Below are 20,315 nucleotides of genomic sequence, written 5' to 3'. Positions count from 1 at the left end.
GAGCACAAATGCAACAGGCGCCGTGTTTCCAGGCTGTACCAACCTTGAAAGTGGAAGAGAAAGCTGCTCCAAGATTTTGAAAAGAAAATATAAATAGACAGCAAAGAGATTTTCCCGCCTCGCATTTTCATTCATCTCCATCCCACACACACACGCCCACTTATGCACGCTTACAGAAGGGAACTTTGTGTGAGTAGAGAGAAGTGCAGTGACCCCCATTTCACTTACGTGTTCCTGGATTCGGACGTAGGGTGGGTGGGAGGAGAGCGTATGCAATATTGCCTTCAGCTCCAGTAATCCGCTGCTCTGCATTTGTTATGTGTGATTCTGGTGTGAGCAGAAACTACCTGTGTATTCTGTGGGCAAGGCTGCATCACACCTTCAATAAAATCTTCCTTATCGCTATGCAAACATGCACTGAAGAAAAGTTTTGTAGTCTTGCCATCACGGGCAAGCGAGCAGGGCCAACTCCTCGAGTTAATTATGTGCTCAGATGGTCTCGCTGACACATGGTACTGTAGATCAGTGGTACTCAAAGTCCCGCTTGGGGGCCACTTGCAGCCTATAAAAGACTTCTAAGAGGTCCTTGAACATTTTCCAGGATGAAACAAGCCCATCTTGGGCTGCTGAACCACCTCCTACGTCCATGAAGACGGCAGGATCTATAATTAATGTCTGATAACTTCATCTGCAGTTCCAGTGATTTCATTACCCTTCTGGAAGCAGTTCTCCCTAAAGAGGGTCAGTCTTCAAGTAATAATCCGTTGCATCATTATTTTAACAAATTTCTGTTTTTCTACACTTCACTGCTGATTGCACGATGAAGCTAATTCAATTAGCTCTTCTAAGTGCTCTCAAGTCATTACTTGGAAAGATTTCCTGGGAAAGTGATGAGCTGAATGTTTACAGAAAGAAATGGCAGCAATTTAAAAATGAGAAGAATGGGTAAGTGATCGGGCAGGGTTTTCTGTGGGCTTCCCCATAGAAAACTCATACAGGGGCCCCAAAGGGCACAACTGCCTGTGTGGGTGCACCCACTTGGAGTCCCTGTGGGAGAAATGTTTGGCCTGCTGACACCCCCCCCCCCCCCCCCCCCCCCCCCCACAGTCTAATGGCATTCTTCCTGGCACAATATGTACAATAAGGAAACACCTTGTTATACATAATATTATATATGAACATGTTTTAATAGACCGTCAGAAGTATGAAGCAGGCGATTGATTCCATCCCAGAGTAAAATCAAAGTCTTACTGGATCTTGTAATACGTCAAAAGAACTACAGAGGTCAAATTTATCAGATGATATTCAAGTTACTGCAACAGAATAACTTGATTTTTTTTAGCTAATTGTTTCAAAGTGCCATGTATACATTTGCCTAGCAATTTAAAGGCCCTGGTTTAAGCTTGGGGCTTCTGGTGTAAAGACCCGTCAAATCTCTGTATGCCACCAACTGGTGCCCAGTGCCACCAGTTGGGCCATGCACTGTGCAACTTACATTTGACTTCAGTACTCGTGCCCAGTGGGTGGGCTTGCTGACTGTGGCCCCACATGGAGCCCCAAGTGGGCATGTTTGCTGGGTGCCTATAGTACTCATACTATAGTGACTTGTCAATGTCAAGGTAGGCCACACTGAAGAATATTTTACACAACTGTAAGTTACACATCCAATAAACTAAGACTACAAAATAGTGAATTGAGTCTCCAAGTTAATTAGGAAAGTGTTTATTGGGTTATTTAACAGCCACTAGAGTCACCTCTTAGAATTATTCCTGGTTATTATAAAGCACTTTTCAGACTCGGTGTTTATATCTCTTTTTTCATTTCAAGTCCATGTCATAAATAAAGCCAAATATCCTGAATAAAACAGATTTAAGGTCTCAAACAGGCCTCAGCTCACTTTCAGACTGGTTGGCAACCCTGCTTAGGAAAAAGGTTCATTATCTGACGGGCTGATCAGTCTTTGCATTATGCTGCATTAAACTGATTGCTAAAGTCTCTGTCAACAAACTGGTGGTGCTAGTCAGTAAGTTATTTGACTAGTTGGTGGGCGGTTGCAAGGAGGTATACAGAACTGCACTGAAAACCTTCTACCTGAAAACCTGAAAACTAGCAGATTGCCAAAATTGCTTGCAGTTTGCAACTACATTACAAATCAGATCGTTTTTACCCTCAAAGTTTTACTCTTTTACTCTGAAGGAAACCCATCTTCATTTTATATTTGCATTGTCCGTCAAGTGGGTTTATTGGTTCAACAATCCTCTCGCCAGCAGGGAATACCGGTCTTGTGGCTTGTATGACTGAAACTAAACAGCCAGTTTGGAAGGACCCCAAGAACACATGCTCGAGTGAACAATGCTTTGATTGCAGAATCACTACAGCTCTGCCTCCACCAAACCAAAACAGAAAAATACATCTCAATATGTTTCATACTGTACAATCTGATTAGGCCAGAAAGAGATATGTATGAGCCATAAAATTATGGGCCTTCATTTCCGTCATGCAGATAGAAATCTAAGAGGGATGAAATGCAAATTACCGAAGCAGTAAATGTGTGCCGTGTTAGTGACACGCCTGGATGAGCGAAATTCCCCTTAATGTCATGCATTAAGAAACAAAACAAATAACCAAAGACGTACTGGAGCATAAAAATAAAGCATGAAACATACTCTGACACCCTGAATATAATTTTTTTACACATAAACCCAGAGTTGACCATGACAAGTAGATTGGATTAACGGGCACAATTAAAGAGAGGAGGATAAGAAGTGATGACACATTCAGCAAACCGCACATAATACTGATTCAATATTCTAAATACATCAACTTTATTTTAATGCAGACATGCATTTTGAACCTTTGCACTAATTACTTCACTTCCTAAAACAGGAATTGGGATTCATTTTAAGTTTAATTATCTGTGCCCTTGTTTTTCGTACAGTTTGATGTTTACTCTGCTGAGAAAACAAAACACCATCAGTCTTCATCATTGCCAAGCAGAGCATACCACAAAACCTCTCTCATTGCCAAGACGATGAGAGCAGATGATGAGCAAAATCTTTTATTATTTTGGAAGACTTCTCTTTGATGTGGCTTTAAAAAAAACCCAGCTTTTCTCTAATGATTGTGCAGATGTAGAAATACACTTCAAAACTGGGAGTGCTTTGTTTTATCCAAGGTGGTACATGAACTTTAAAGCTCAAGTTAAAAAGAAAGAAAAATGACATTTTAACAGCTGAAAATACACCAAAGAAGACATGCAAAGCACAAAAAAAGAACTAAATCAGCACAATCAGGTTCCAAACACACCTGCGGAAGAAGAAAGAAAATCCTCTCTTGATCGTTTTGTTTCTTTTCAATGAGACTTTTTGCACTGCGGCGATTTTGCCCACCAAGAACTTGTATTTTTTTTTAATGCAATCTGCTTCTGTCAGTCATTTTAAAAGAAATTGCACATTTTCCTCTAAAATCATCGCCATCTTGCCTTTCAAGTCTCTCAGAAACTGTAAAAACTCAAGAGTCTCCAGTATTGGCGAATCAAAATCACGCCGCACCGCTGATGGCTGTTTCTGAACCACTCAGAGCTGTTAACCTCGTTTCATTCTCGGGATTAATAAGCATCAGAAGAAGCAAAGCCTCTCAGGGTGCTGCTGAGATCTTTGGCTCAGTGGAAGATTGCTCTACGCTCTCTTTCTCCCAGCTGCCTCCCTTTCTCGCTGGGTGTCTCATTACAGTGGTGCAGCACCAGGTAGGGTAGAATCTGTTGGAATAGCCACCGACGGTCATTTTTAAACCTCTCTCTCTACTTGTAGATCTGTCATCATACCACACAGGGAAGACATTTAAATAAAAATCTAATTAATAGACTGACTTTTATTGGCCTCTATCTAGATATAGATATTGCATCAGGGAGTTTCTAAATAATTAGCACCTGCACCTAAGGTAGCTAGGATAAAAGATATGATTAATCACCATGCATAGCATGCATGTGCAGCTCACATCTTTGGTTAAAATGTCTTTAAAAATACATGGGGTACAGGAGATGTGAGCTTCTTTTTTAATATTTGCAGGCTTCATTTTGTGCTCGATGATGACAGGAATCCAAGGCAAGGTGATACGATCATTAAGTTTCACAAGTTTGCTCGTAAAAATCAGAAACTTCAAAGCCCTCCCACGGGGCACCAATTTCAGCACTGCAGCTACTTTTAGATTCCTCACTGGGAGTTCTGTTATGACCATTTGTGCCTCTACGGTGTGGACTGGATCCTCCTTTACTACGTCAGAACACCATCCTTTCATTCTGAATTGTATTTTGTGTAAGAGGATGAAATTGCAGGGAGTTCTGTCTGGCGAGTAGGGCGAACGTTGTGTGGTACGGCTAAAAAAGCCCACTATTTTTAATGACACGCTATAGTTCAGGACATTTCACCATGTGTCTATACTGACAGGTGCAAATTCGAAGTAGAGTAATTCTTTGCAGACTGAATTATACCACTCTAATTATAATTACTGTTAATGACAAAATATGAAAAAACATTTTTTTGTATGTGCAACTCTGACAGTTTTGCTACAGTGGGATATCTTTAGCAAAGTTTGCTAAGCCTAACATATCCAACTGTCTGTCTGTGTCCTGAAAAGTGCTTTTTGATGGCCAGCAGGAGGGGACTCCTCTGGTTGTTTCCCCCCAAAAATGCTGCTCTGAATTCCTATCCAATTCCAACCTTTAAGGAGTTTTCACACAGGAAGTGATTAGCTTATCTCACATTGTTTGGCGCTAGCAGTCGTTCCCTGCTCCAGTTGTCTGGGCAATTCTCTAACCTGACCAATCACGTATCACCGATCAACACCATCCTTCACTCTCACTGGTAGTTTCTAAAGTTGCTTGCCTTCAAGGTAAAAAAAGCTTATCTTGGTACCCGCTCACTTCACAAGCCACCAGTTATTTTGCCCATCGTTGGGTTCAGTGAGTGTCGACTTTCTCTGGACTCTTGGCACAACATTACTGCAATTCGCTTGTTGTGTGGTCTTCCTTTAAGCCAGTGCTGGAAATGAGCAGGTAAAAGCCAGATGTACAAGACATATCAGGACATCAGATTCTCTCAATTTGAGATAAATACAAGGTGTCCTTTTATGCTAATGATAATACGTAGAGCTAACCGTCCTTTTTCTGTAGAGTACTGGAGTCAAGAGTGATGGTAGCAACTTAGGACCCCATTATGACTTGCAAATTACAAAGCTGACGTTAAATTAACATAAACTCTGCAGTCGCAAGCTACTGTTTCTGCTGGACACTTCACCATTTAAATGATATATCAATACAGATGCTCAGAAATTAAACACAGATTATCACAGATTAAACCGAGGAAGCTTTTGCAACAGTTTAAAAAGAAAAAACTCTTTCTTTACTCCAGATTTTGACTTCTTCTCCTCCTGTACCAGGAGATACCAGGAGTGGTGATACCTATCGTTCAAGAAAATATTGCAGCAGATACCTGGAGCAGAAATGGGTGTATAATGATGTCACTGGTGGTGTGTGAAGGGACAAATGTGGTGGTTATACTGAGATCCCTAGGCTTCAGTTGTACTCCGTTGTGAATATGGATACCTGGAGAGTGGAGACTCAATGGCCCAGTAGTCGATCCTGTTATACTGATATAGCATCCACTGTCTGGGGTACGTGTGTAGTTAGGGTTAGGGCTAACAGACTAGAGCTAACTGTCCTTAGCAAACCATTAGCACCCCATTATATCTCACAAATGGCACCATGTAACAAAGTTGAGGTCAAATTGCAGTGGAGTCAAGACCCTAGCACAGGGGTCGGCAACCTGCGGCTCTTTAGTCCTTATAGTGCGGCTCCGCGTGGTTTGGGAAAATAAATTAGAAGTATTTAGCTGAAGTGTATTTTATTTATGTTAGTTCTTTTTTAACTTGTAGTTCTAAATTGGAAGATTATTGTAATATTGAAATATAAAAATAAAATTATAGCCTTGCGACAGACTGGCTATAAGGGTGTACCCCGCCTCTCGCCCTATGACAGCTGGGATAGGCTCCAGCGCCCCCCGCGACCCTGAAAAGGATAAGCGGAAGTGAATGGATGGATGGATGGATGAAATGTAAAAATAAAATTATATTCTACTATTTTTCATTGCTCAAAATAAGCATCACACTTACGGAAGCCGGTATACCCGCCTAAATGCCGTGCATTTATCGAGACTTTCAACCCCAGGTAGGCCATTTATGGATCTTCGGATCCACATTATGTCAGCAGCTGTTCTCCACCATGAACTATGTTAAAAACAAACACCGCTCACGTCTCACAGATGACAGCTTACAGTCCTGCGTAAAGATGAAAGTGACTTCGTACAGCCCCGATTTGCAGACGCTGTGCGCAGAGGTTCAGGAGCAGCAGTCCCATTGTAAACATACCACGGCAGACCCGACGATGTTTCCATGAACATGCTTTTCAGCATCTCTTTATTGACCACTTTTCACACACGGCTGCTTTACGCACACAGCCGGCTGTAGGTTTTCAGCTCACAGCCCGACATATACCAACAACACGCGTTACTGTAATCTGATTACTTTTTTCAAGTAACGAGTAAAGTAAGGGATTACTATTGCAAAAACGGTAATTAGATTACCGTTACTTTCCCGTAGGAACGCTGCGTTACTGTGTTACTAAAACCGTGATGTTTTTGCGAGAATGTCTCATAACAGTGACGTAAGCAAGTGCGACGTTCGTGAAAACCATTGACTGTAGAAAACATGGACGACGCGACAGCTCCCCAAAAATGAAGCCAAAACGTCTCTATCGCCCCCTGGTGTCTGGCTGCAGTATAGGTCATAAACCCCGCCTCCTCCATGTTGGCGGATGGGACTTGGGTCTGACTAAAATAAATTCTCCTCCTGGCTCCTTAGATAATTTTTTTCCAAAGATTCTTTCTTTTGTTATCAATAGTTCTCATCATGCTGATTGATGTCCGAGAGGTCTCCTTTCCCATAAGTTTGATTCTAATTCCTACCGCGGTGATGTTAAATTGGGGTGAAACGTCATTATAACAGCTTTGACTGGCAGCTGCAGTCGCGGAGAAACTTGCGTATCTCTGTCCGGAAATAGCAGATAGAGCGTAGGCTCTGAGAGGAGGGCCAGCGTTTACGTTACGAAAACACGACCGAGTGTTTTAGCCTGACAGCCTGAGGTGTTCTTCAGTAAACTGGACTAACCGACAGAAGGACCCGAGGCCCCGCTGCACTTTTTCGGTAAGTTAAACGTGTTTGTAAGCTAATCCGTAACTACCGTCCTTAGCTAGCTCCTGAGACCTAGCTAGCTAAAATGAGCACTCGGCTGTCAGGGTTCGTTTAGCTGTGCAGGGGAATGAATTTACTAAAGAAATCAAGAGAAACGCTCCGGGCTGCTCAGTCACTAATTACTGTTACTGTACTTTTATTACAAGTATTATACTGTAAAAGCAGCAGGCTGCACCCTGCTTCAGCTCCTGTGCAGAGCTGATTATTAAATATGTGCAAACAACAGCATGTTTTCAGTCTCTTGCCACATCTGTAAAGACAGTAACATTTTTTTAAAAGCTTGTACTTCAGTAACTCCTCATTAATCCGGAACTATGGTTTAAAGTACTGTAGTGTACTGTAATACTGAAAAAAATGTAAGAGAAGAACTTCAGATCCTGAGTGTGTGAGGACAGAAGAATCAGCTTTATTTCAATATTGAGGGATAAAATTTATATCTGAGTTTGATGGTTCTGTTGTCTTTGTGATTACAGGAGCTGCCCTCAGATTCAGACCTCAGCTCCATTGAGTGACAGCAGACAGATCATCCAACATGTTCACATGTTAACTGTAAAATGAACTGATGAAAACAGTGCAAAGGTTAAAGTACCACACGTGCTGTAGTGAAAGCTGCAGCTGTTTTATTGATAAAGTTAAAGACAAAAAAACAAAAGGATTAATCACTCATGTAACTGTGTCACTATATATCAGCATTAACAGGACCTCAGTTTGTATCTCAGACCTGCACAGCTTCTGTTTTAAACACTTGATGTACTCAGCTGCATGAAGAGCATATGAGATTTTCTCTAACACAATTAAATAAAACCTGATGAAGGTCAAAGGTCGTCACTTGTATGTTGAACTACAAACTTGTCATCTGGAATTTTTTCACAGTTTTTTTTACACATAGTGTGTTATTTACCATAAAGTGATGCAGAGTTATTCATACCAGAGTAATGTAACGGAGCGGAAAGGCTGATTTTATTTCCAAGATGTTTTGTGTTTTTAAAAGGAAGGAAACCTTCCTCAAAACGGGCAGAGCAGTGGAGCCGCCAAGGGAAAGCACACAATTTAAACTGTAAGATTAAAAATATAATTTATTATATTTAAATAGTTAAAAATGTAAAATGAATTAAAACAACCTTGGCCAAGGGATAACACAATAAAAATCAATAAAACACAACATTAAAAGTCCAGTGGGATCCACCACGGCATAAAAGTCACAAAAAACTAAGAAATCCAGCGTAGTAGTAAAAGAGGGAAACCCAGCGGAGTCCTCGCCTTCCTCCCCGCATTCCACGTCCCGGTGCACTGAAGGAAGGGAGGGAGCGGCAGTCACTATTCTTTTCGACAGTTTTACTTTATAAAAAAAGGGATAAGTCAAAGACTTACCCCGGGTGGGCAGAGCTCTCAACTCCGCCCGCCGCTTCTTTAAAACTGCAATCGGCACCAGCTGTCTCACTGCTTCTGCTCTCCCGCAGTGCACAAGCTGGCTCTTGTCGTTATTGCCGTCTGACTGCCCGCTGCGCGTCCCTAGTCGCTGGTGGTGGCGCGTCCCCAGTCGCTGGTCATGTCTCCTAACGCCCAGCTCCACCAGCCCCTTCGGCTTGCAGGCGCCGCCGCCTGGCACCACTTACTCCTGGCCGTCTCTCAAGCCTCTCGGTCGAACTCCTTCCTTTGGTCTGCCAGGCCCTCTTATTGGCCTCTCTGGGATCTCTCGCAGGTGTGATCAGTTTATTATCAGGTAGGGGCGGAGTCTTTCCAGGACAAGTCACCAAATAAATACCATTAAAACATGCAGTAAAACTCATAAAAATAACCCAATGTACAATATTAAAATATTAAAAAGGTAAAACGCAGCAAAACATGCATAGTAAAAAAACTTAGATAACTTGTCCCTTTCCACCCTGTGACAGTAACCAGAGAGGATCACATATTTTTAAATATATAACTTTCTACAGGACTGAATATAATATCTTTATGTAAAAGTCCGGAGCCTCTGGGGAGTATCCAAGTATTTATAACATTACACAAACCAAAGGTCTCATCACAGTGTTCATGAAATGCTGGGTTTATCCATCTCCTGGGGCGGGCCTACAGAGGAGCTCTGAAGATTTCCCTGTGAGGGAGCTGCTGGCGAAGATCATGAGTCCTGCTTGATCAATGCGATGAGCTTCAGTGTTCCTGGTGTTTCTTAAATGAAGCCTCTTTCAGTGGGTCAGCAGAACTTCTGGCACAGGACAGCTGTGATGAAAGAAAAGGAAGAAGTTTCTCCAACCCTCTGGACCCAGAAACCCAGCTTGGTTCTGATGGTCTCCCTCACTAGTTTCTCTCCAGGGTGAATGTAGCTGTTATACATAATATGGATTATTATTAAATGAAAAGAACACATTAGACTACACTACTGAAACGTTCTGCTGCTGTTTTTAAAGTTTCCATGTTACCAGGCTGTAGACTAGAGATTTAAACAGTTTTAGATCCATTACACTCACAGTCTTATGTTAAAATCTCAAAGGACAGCATTATATTTTTGATATTAACAGTAACTCTGGGCCTCTGTGGAGTGTGCAGCTGATCTCATCGCTGTCTAAAAATGGATAAAAAAACATAAGTGTTAAAGACTATTAAGAGTAGCAGGTGTGCAGCATCGCTAACTAGTTAGCAACAAGCCTCCAACACAGTGCGTATGCTAGCGGCTAATCTAACTAACGAATTAACAACAGAGTGATTTTAGAACTATAAGATGATAAGCTGTGTGTCTTTTTTTATAACAGTGACATGGTTGTATTTACCTTAATTAAACGAGTCGTCAGTCGCGGTAAACCGGCAAAAAACTCGAACCACAGGTGCTACGTAAAAAGTGTAGGGGGGCGTGTTTGCGGTCACGTCCAGCCAGTGTTGCCAACTCCTCAGTAAGGAAAATCGCTATTGGCTGTCCTAAAAGTTGCTAGAAGTCGCTAAATGACGTCATCGCCTAATTTGCATAATTGGTCATGCTAATGTAATTGTGACCTATGTTGTTGGAGAGAGAAATAACATCGTGGAAGAGACATAAAGTGAGTAAAAAAACGTCCTAAATGCATTTAGAATTTATTTAGAACTACAAATTAAATTTCTTTTAGTCACAATTCCAACCCTGCTCCTTTACCCGGGCTTGGACCGGCAAAAGTGACCCGAAATAGGCACTCTGGTGGAGTTACTTTGTGTGTGTGTGTGCTTATAAGTAGTTTTAAACCTTGTGATTCACAAAACAGCATAAGAGTAAAAGAGTAAAAGAAGAACTGACTGCATTGCAGCACCCGCTGCTTGTTGAGAGTAAAAGCGATACGCGCTTTCACGTCTTTTTAAAAAAAAAAGTCGCTAAGGGGTCTGAAAACTCGCTAAATATAGCGACAAAGTCGCTAAGTTGGCAACACTGAGTCCAGCGGGTGTGTGGGCGGGAGTGTTACACAGTCACTCCACCTCAAGTCACTACTGCGCAGACTCTGGCTCGAAATTTGCAAGATGGCAGCCTCCACAAGTGGGATAGTTTGGCTTCATTTTTGCACAATGGTAGGAGGCGGTGTCGCGTCGTCCATCTTTTTTCTACAGTCATTGGTGAAAACAGCTGTGTGCAGAGCAACAATGGATAATATATCGAGTGCAGAGAGAGTATGAGCATGCAGCGTTTAAAGCGTGGAAGTACTGACCTTACTTTAAGTTTGATTCCATAAAAAGTGACAAAAACATTAGTGTCCGTTGTGCATGGGAAGAAAACTTCTTTTTACACCGAAACCCCCCCCCCCCCAAACTTCCAAACACCGAGTGCGCTACGACATAATGGGAAATTCACAGAGAAACTCGCGGATTCTTCAACTGACCGCTGCGGCACACCTGCACCAGGGTAAACCTCCGCCTACCCCACTCCTGCTTTACAGGTGAAAATAGAGCAAAAGGACCGCTGAGTGTTTGACTTTATTTAGTTTCTGCTGTGCTTTACTTACATCTATTTGAAAGAGTGAGTGTAAACACACACACAAAAAAAATATTTTATGTGCTGGAATGTGCAGAAAATAGGTTTAAATATTAAACAAATTTCTTCCAGTCAGAGAATGTTGCATATAATTAAATTTTTGCTTGATGCATAAAGTTAAAAGATTAAAACTAATAAAACAAGTTTTAAAAAGGGACTTTTCCATTTGATTACATTTTGTATGATGGATTATGTAGAAAAAGTAGAATTGGGCTGAAAGATCTATCGCTTTATCACCTATTCAGGTTGTAAATCGTGTTTTTAAAAAGTAACTAAGTAACTAAGTAATTAATTACTTTTGAAAATAAGTAATCAGTAAAGTAACAGGATTACTTTTTGGGGAAGTAATCAGTAATTAGTTACTGATTACTTTTTTCAAGTAACTTGACCAACACTGACAACAACACAACAGCATAGATAGCACAGACGTTAAGGCGGCGAGGCGTGATTGCGGGTGCCGCTCAGGTGTGTCCGCCTCCCCTGCAGCGGCTGCAGACCACGCCCCGCCACACACATTAACCTGGTAAAATACATATTTAGGCAGAAATTTGCAAATATCTATTTTTCATATTTCAGCAGCATAGTGCTTTTTTTCCAATTATTTTTTTAAAAGTCAGGTCAAGGCTCCAAAAGCCCAAACGTGATATGAGGGTGGCGGCTCACAACAGTTTTTGCTTGCTACATGGATCATTTTAGTTCAGCTTTCCTTTTGTTATATTTCTTTAAGAGTTCAAAATGTGTTAATTACACAAATAAAATGTGATTTTCTCTATAGCACTTCATGGATTTCATAAGCAACACACCTTAGTTGTTCACACAAAGTATAAAGGTAAAAAACAATATATACAGTGCTATCTTCATTTTAGGTGTCAAAAAGTATTTGTGGCTCCCAGTGTTTTCTTTTGTGTGGAAACCGGGTCCAAATGGCTCTTTGGGTCTTAAAGGTTGCTGACCCCTGCCCTAGCAGATCCTCATGGACATGGAAAGTATAATCCCAAATTTCTCAGCCAGGTGATTACAGATTGTGGCCTCTTCAGAACATTTCTTCACAGGTTAAAATATTCCAAAGGGTACTGTGTTTAAATGTGATGGCAAGATCTCCTAAACAAAAATCTATATGGGGCAAGTTGGGGAGAGCGACTGGGGTCATGTATGCTGTGCTTCTCTCTTGGCAGCAAAAGCCAGGGATTACAGTGAGAAAAGTGTCAAGTAAGAGACTAATTGCTGTCCTGTTACAGTTTCAACTTGTTTGCCTTTTTTGTCATCACTTTGCCAAGAGGGTGCACGGCGTGGACACCCAAGAATTACGCAACGTAGGATTTTCACCAGTGCAGCAGCAAGGAAGCTGAGGGTAACCAGTGGCAGTCAATATTTTTAAACTGTAACCCCAGTGTTAGCTTATTCAAGTTGATCTACTATTGTCCACATTTAAATGAGACTTGAATAAAGTTAGACTGAATATAAAATCATGTTGTAATTATTATGGCATTTTTCCTGAAATTAGAAGAGAGAGTAGAGCGACGAGGATTGGTTTTATTTAAAACTGCTCAAGCTTGAAGAAAGAACAGTGAAGTGTAGTAGCCAATATGTTTTCATCTGACAAAACAGAGGGTGTGCTGTGAGACAGTCCAGAAAGTAACAAGTGGTGAGTTTAAAAACCTTATCAGACGCCAATAACTTTGCTCGGTTTGGCCCAACTTTTTTTTGTTTTTTCAGTGGACCTGTTTTGCCAGACCCTCGCCGTGCTGAGACTCCTGCTGTGTTGGCGTACCGATTTCCCTGGAACGAATGAGGGAATTGTATTTTTTTCCCCAGCCTGAAAATCCAAACATGAAAAGTAAATCCATATCTAGTTCCACAATGTTTCTGCAAAGGCTTCTCTTTATTTTTTACCCTTTTCAGAAGTAGCTGAGCACTGGGTGTGCCAATGAGGAACTGGTGGTGCACTCCAAACAACAAAAAAAAGATGCAAGCACATGAAACAAGCACTTAATTATAGTGAGGAGAGGTACCTGGACTTATTCATTTTCCGTAGTGGGGGGAAATTATAGTTTCTAGTAGAGTTTGGAGAAAAAAATAAGCAGAAGTTAAGTTTATTAAAAAAAAGAAAGAAAATTACCTGTTTTTTACATGCACACAGACTGAAAATGTAACACTCGTGTTTTTGACCTTGGTTGTGTGAAAAAGTAATAAAGCAGTTGGGTGGCCTAGTAGGCATAGAGACCTTCCTTTATCAGAAAGGTCACAGGTTCTATCCCAGCCGACAGCAACTCTGTATCCATCAAAAGCTGTTTATCCTCTGCAAATGTCCTTCAGCAACCCGGCGAACTGCTTCCTGCTCACCCACTGCCGCTCTGGCTGACAGCTCCATATCTTAAAGGTAAACACATTTCAACATCACCTGTGACCTAGCAGGGTACACATTATCTAAACAACACTAATGAATATTAATGTCTGCCCATGCCATGTCTATTATGTCGTTTATTCATCTTAAGGATTTCCTAAAGCAAAGCCTCAGCACCTCTCCCATGTACCTGGATTCAGCTTGATCGACTGGCTCGATCGAGGCATTCATCAAACGTCAGACTCTTTTGGCAAAGTGCAACCAGTCTCGGCCTGAATTATGCAGAAGGAGAAAAAAAAAGCTCTAATATTTCTCCCAAAGCCGTTGGTCGATGTTGTATCAGCCGACCCATTTTTATGCTTCTGCTGCTACTGTAGTGATTAATTTTCTTCAAAGTGTTTGAAAACCCATAGCGGAAATAACTTCAGAAGTCCCCCTCAACTCCAAAAATAAAGTCCTTACAAGTTTTAATGTGTCACAGCATTTTTTGGGGAGGGGTGGGTAGTTGGGGTGGGGGTCCAGAGTGTGGTAAACACAGCAATTTATGCATATCCGGTAAGTCAAAGCGCCATGCAGACAACCCGAAATACTGAAGCTCCAACTTGTGACACTAATTATGACATGTCAATGTGCTGAGCATTTACATCTGATTGAAAGCCCTGCGGCAACAGCACAAAGAGTGCAGTTGTTGCTGCTGTAAGCCACTAAGCCAATTTGTCAGAGTAAAAATCAGTAAATCTTTCTCTTTTTCTGTGCTGGACTCCCCCGAGAGTCATACAGTATAAACTGGTGTGAATGCAGACAAAGACAAAGAGGCGAGATAGAGAAAGAAGAAGGAACGCCAGGTAGAGCAAAAGGGGATAAACATTGTTTATGATCCCTTTTGTGCAAGGTCCCAATTTTAATTAGCTCCCAGCTCACGAGGATTTCAGTCAAGGTCCCTGGTTATGTGCAAATTGTTTTATTTGGATTCTCAGCAAGAACCTGCTCTTTCCTCATTGTTTTCTTTTTCCCCCTCCAGCTGCTGATATTCCATAAAGGGAGCTGCACCGGAGACACGAGCTGACCCCGCTGAGAAGACGTAAAGGCTTTGCAGCGCAGCCAGCGTGGAGGGAGCCAGGCTGGACACTGGCCATGCTTCAGATTAAACGCCATAATTATTAATTCTGCAGCCTCTAATAGAATAGAATAATGTGCCAGTTGCCAAGAGACCGCTCCGCGCTTTCTACGTGGAGAGGCTTCCTGAGACAGACAAGAATAGAGCTTATTCGCCGTGAGCACCGAGGTGAGGAAATACAGGAAAGGGCTTATGAGAGGTTTTTGTTCCAAACATAAAATGCTCACTTCTGGGGAAAAAGTTAATAAAATTTTACTTTTACTGTAAAAGAGCTTTATTTTAGAGAATGGATGATTATTTTAGAAAATGCTGAGAGTTAGTCCTCCAACTATGCAATCCTATCAGTCATTTGTTCCCGCTGTCTACAACATACAGTGAAAGAAGTTGTGAAACAGCAATATGGTGTCACAAACACAATCAGCCCGTGTGCTACACAGGAAGTCTAGTTACAGGCTTTTTCACGTAGCTACATCTTCTAGTCTTTGGCTTGTCTGACCCTGCCCCTGAACCACTCCTGCTTCAAAGGACTCTTGGTGATTACTTTCACTAGAGGCCATCCTTAACCACCTGGATGCTGCCACTCTGGCTCTTCCTTTCCCTTGTTTTTTCAACTTGGTAATAGATATTCTGTTTAGGTTCCTAATTAGTAAAAAGACTAAGGACTCAAAGACACAAAATCACATCTGCACTGATCAATAAAACTGTGTATAACAGTTGCAATCCTGTCTTGTTCCTTGGTCCTGCAAGATATCTGCAAATGACTATCAAACATTTGGTAAACTTTGTTTTTCTGTGATTTGAGCAACAGGCTACAATTTAGCCACAACCCCAATTCTAAAAAAGTTTGTATGCTGTGATAAATGTAAATAAAGACAGTGGCAGTGGTTTGCAAATTAAGGAAAACCCACATTTTACCACAGCAGAACACAGAAAAACTGTTATCGCCATAACAGTCATCAAAAAAGTTTGAGGGAGAGGGAAACAGCTAGCGTGATGTACCAAGTTTTCTTTTAAAAGTATTAGTGATAGCTAAAGACTTCCCCAAAGTGTATATTTAATATAATCATATTTTTAATTATGCTGATATAATTATACATGCTGTCATGTTTCTGTAACAAGTTTCAGTCCATGTGGGTGATTTGTTTGTATGTATGAAGCGCAGCACTTTGAAGATTAACCTTTTCTGTAACTTTATAATAAATCTATTATTATAAGACATAGCAGCTATATATTATTTCCTTACAGATTTCAATTGAATTTGTGTATCTTGTTAAGCCGTACCAGTTTCATTCTGTTTCCTTTTTTTATATCATTGCGTATATGCTGTACTGTGCAAAAGTTTGAGGTAGTTCATGTTTGTTAAAAGATTTATCCAATCTTTCCAGAGGACAGGGTGAAATTTCTCTGTAGAGACTAGAGATGGCACGATACCACTTTTTTATGTCCGATACCGATACCGATATCATAAATTTGGATATCTGCCGATACCGATATGAATCCGATATAGTGTGTTTTAATCAATAAAACTGTTTTTTAAAAAATATCTTGCTGCATTTTGTATAAGTTCATACTCAAGTTTAAAACAACAACTACACTAAAGCTATTCTGTTATACCTATATGCAAAAAAAAAAAATTTATAGTTCAGCAATACTGATCAATCTAATAAACTTAAACCTACACCATCCTCCCTATTCTGGTATTTTAAAGAGTACTTAGCGTAAATATTAAGCAACCTAACTAATAGGGTTCCAACTCCCAGCAACAACAAAAATAAATAAATAAAAAATAGGGAGCCACCCCTCACGCTCCACCTCATGATGCTTAATCAACGTAATCAACCTTAATTTGATGCAGTGTGAAAAAAAAATGCACAGAAATCAATTATTTTTCAAGAAATATTAAATAGATTCAACATCTTTCTTCAACAAAATTGCAGACTGTACAGATGGTACCTTCCCAAAGGAAAAAGTACTATAGCTTACTAGGGTATATATATTAGACTTAATAGTCACTATATACAGTAATTGACTTCTATTCATTTTACATCAAATTAAAACTTTCGGTGTAAGATTCGGATAATTATTTATTAAAAGCTCGACATTTTAAATGAGAATAAGAAAGAAAAGTATGTCTTTGTGCCCCCTTTTCCCTGTTAATGCCCTATCGGCCCCCCTGGCTAAACTTTGCTAGATCCGCCCCTGCACAGTTACCAGCGTCAGCTACGTAGAAAAAGATCCTCGAGTAGAAAGTAATAATAAATAAATTCTAACAACAGCTGATCAAGCTTAAACGTGCTGCTGTTGTTTAGCCGCTGGTTTCCTCTTTCTGGTGCAAAGTGGGCCAAAAACAAACCAGAGAGATGGACTCGCGACAGAAAAGCCGATCAGCTGATCATTAAGCAGTTTCATGATTGAAGTAGCAGCAAGAAGAGGCAGTCGCTCCATATATCGCTTGTTAAGCTTAACGCAGGAATGCTTTACAAACATTCAGAGATGGACTTACACACTTGCTTTACTTCTCTCGGGGATAACTTTGTCGGAGATGAAATGCCGGGTTGCTAGCGAAGCTCCACATGCTATCCAGACCACCGACAGGTCCCGCATGCCACAGCCGCTCTATCACGTGATGCATACTGCTCCGACGTGCTAACGTTCTGAGGTGAGTTACGGCGTGTTGCAAGTTTTGTGAGGTGCTTTCGTGATATTTAATGGATCGGATTACATTTTTTATTTTTCTCCGATATCCGATCCAGTAATTTAGGTCAGTATCGGACCGATACCGATACGTAATATCGGATCGGTCCATCTCTAGTAGAGACAAAAACTGTACATAAAAGATGGACATGTCTACCTATGTGAGTCAGAGACAATGATCATGATCAATATGGCTTCTGCGCTCCATCTCTGCAATAGAGGCAACATTACTGCTTTGGCCAACACCATGGTGTTGTTTTGGAGCCACAATGGCTGTATTTGGACAAGCGGCAAAAAAAGGCTCAGTCAAAGAGATAGCAGCAGTATTTGCCAAAACCTTCACCAGATTTAGTGACTCAAATCACTACCTCAATCTGAAGAAAAAGCAAAGCAGAAATTGCAAAGAACCTTGGTGTGATTTTCGTCTGAGCTTTAATATTAGCTCCGCTGTCAAGACCAACTTCTTTCAACCAAGGTGAAAACTTAGCCACCCGCCACATGACTTGGAGAGCTTAATTCATGCTTTTATTACCTCTAGTCTAGACTGTTGCTAGGTGTTGCCGGCAGAAATGTTATGATCACATCATACCTCTATTGGCCTTCTTATACTGGCTTCCAACCCACTTCAGGATCCAATTTAAAAAGGTTTGGTGCCCCCTTAAAACGTTTGAAATCCTACAATCCTTCCCAAGCACAGAGGTCTATGAACCAGCTGCTCTTGGATATTCCTAGAGCAGAGCCGATAGAGCCTTTTTAGTAGTGGCTCCTTAACTTTGAAACTACTTAGCTTTTTACATTAGAGTTGTCGATCTCTCAGTCTTTTAAAAACCTATTTATGCTTGTTTATTTTTGGGTCTAGTTGAGCATGGTATCTTAATTACTTTTATTTTGTTTTATTTGATTTTTACTGTATATTTATTGTTGCTTTTGAGACTGTTGGTGCATAATTTGTATAACTTGTATAGCACTGTGGTCAACTGATATTGTTTAAGATGTGCTGTAGAAATAAACTTTGACTCGACTGACTCGACTATAGCCACCTACTTCAGCATTCACCTGCCAGTCTATGCGGCCATGCCCTCTAACTTTAAGCCTTAACTGCATTCAGATGGATAGATGGGTGGAAGTTCCCATTTCACAAAAAACAAAAACCCTAAAATTCAACACTACATCCATCTTTATGTAAAACTGACACATTTGTTTGTTGTGTTTTGTTTCCAATGCAAAAGAAATGGGTTCAGTCACATTTCTGTGCTCCATATTGGAGCCAAATTGATTTCTAAGTAAATTGTCAGAAAAAAAAATGAAGAACTCTGAGTACTTTGTGGGTGCCCGGTCACGGTGTGAAATAAATCAAACTGACATCAAAATTAATCATGCGCATTACCGAGAAAACAGCCGACCCATTTGTATTTGGCACATTTTCCAGGGATGCGAGGGTTCACGTGTTAACTAAAAAGTTGCTGTAATGTGATTCAGAAAATAGCAGAGGGACTTTTTGGGTGTTTGTCTGATGGAGCATTAGTTGTTATATACAGGGAGTGCAGAATTATTAGGCAAATGAGTATTTTGTCCACATCATCCTCTTCATGCATGTTATCTTACTCCAAGCTGTATAGGCTCGAAAGCCTACTCCCAATTAAGCATATTAGGTGATGTGCATCTCCGTAATGAGAAGGGGTGTGGTCTAATGACATCAACACCCTATATCAGGTGTGCATAATTATTAGGCAACGTCCTTTCCTTTGGCAAAATGGGTCAAAAGAAGGACTTGACAGGCACAGAAAAGTCAAAAATAGTGACTGCCAAGATGCCACTTGCCACCAGTTTGGCCATATTTCAGAGCTGCAACATCACTGGAGTGCCCAAAAGCACAAGGTGTGCAATACTCAGAGACATGGTAAGAAAGGCTGAAAGACGACCACCACTGAACAAGACACACAAGCTGAAACGTCAAGACTGGGCCAAGAAATATCTCAAGATTGATTTTTCTAAGGTTTTATGGACTGATGAAATGAGAGTGAGTCTTGATGGGCCAGATGGATGGGCCCGTGGCTGGATTGGTAAAGGGCAGAGAGCTCCAGTCCGACTCAGATGCCAGCAAGGTGGAGGTGGAGTACTGGTTTGGGCTGGTATCATCAAAGATGAGCTTGTGGGGCCTTTTCGGGTTGAGGATGGAGTCAAGCTCAACTCCCAGTCCTACTGCCAGTTTCTGGAAGACACCTTCTTCAAGCAGTGGTACAGGAAGAAGTCTGCATCCTTCAAGAAAAACATGATTTTCATGCAGGACAATGCTCCATCACACGCGTCCAAGTACTCCACAGCGTGGCTGGCAAGAAAGGGTATAAAAGAAGAAAAACTAATGACATGGCCACCTTGTTCACCTGATCTGAACCCCATTGAGAACCTGTGGTCCATCATCAAATGTGAGATTTACAAGGAGGGACAACAGTACACCTCTCTGAACAGTGTCTGGGATTGCTGCACGCAATGTTGATGGTGAACAGATCAAAACACTGACAGAATCCATGGATGGCAGGCTTTTGAGTGTCCTTGCAAAGAAAGGTGGCTATATTGGTCGCTGATTTGTTTTTGTTTTGTTTTTGAATGTCAGAAATGTATATTTGTGAATGTGGAGATGTTATATTGGTTTCACTGGTAAAAATAAATAATTGAAATGGGTATATATTTGTTTTTTGTTAAGTTGCCTAATAATTATGCACAGTAATAGTCACCTGCACACACAGATATCCCCCTAAAATAGCTAAAACTAAAAACAAACTAAAAACTACTTCCAAAAACATTCAGCTTTGATATTAATGAGTTTTTTGGGTTCATTAAGAACATGGTTGTTGTTCAATAAT

At 40.9% G+C, this 20,315-nt stretch overlaps 1 long non-coding RNA gene across 2 annotated transcripts; it reads right to left on the bottom strand.

Moving 5' to 3' along the window:
* Window positions 1-7,885: 7,885 nt before the first annotated feature.
* On the bottom strand, window positions 7,886-17,691 carry LOC309701207. 2 transcript variants are annotated; one of them, XR_014274910.1, is made up of 2 exons: window positions 17,261-17,691; window positions 7,886-9,528 (listed from the first exon to the last, which is right to left on the bottom strand). It is a non-coding gene; the product is annotated as an uncharacterized lncRNA (long non-coding RNA). The 2 variants fall into 2 exon arrangements; XR_014274911.1 differs by lacking the exon at window positions 17,261-17,691 and adding an exon at window positions 10,077-10,399.
* Between the last annotated feature and the right edge of the window lie 2,624 nt (window positions 17,692-20,315).

This window comes from Aulonocara stuartgranti (assembly GCF_965226115.1).
Source record: "Aulonocara stuartgranti genome assembly, chromosome: 23".
In the NCBI taxonomy this organism is placed as follows: domain Eukaryota; kingdom Metazoa; phylum Chordata; class Actinopteri; order Cichliformes; family Cichlidae; genus Aulonocara; species Aulonocara stuartgranti.
The sequence above is the reverse complement of the archived record's forward strand: the minus strand, read 5'-3'. Positions and strand labels throughout refer to the sequence as shown.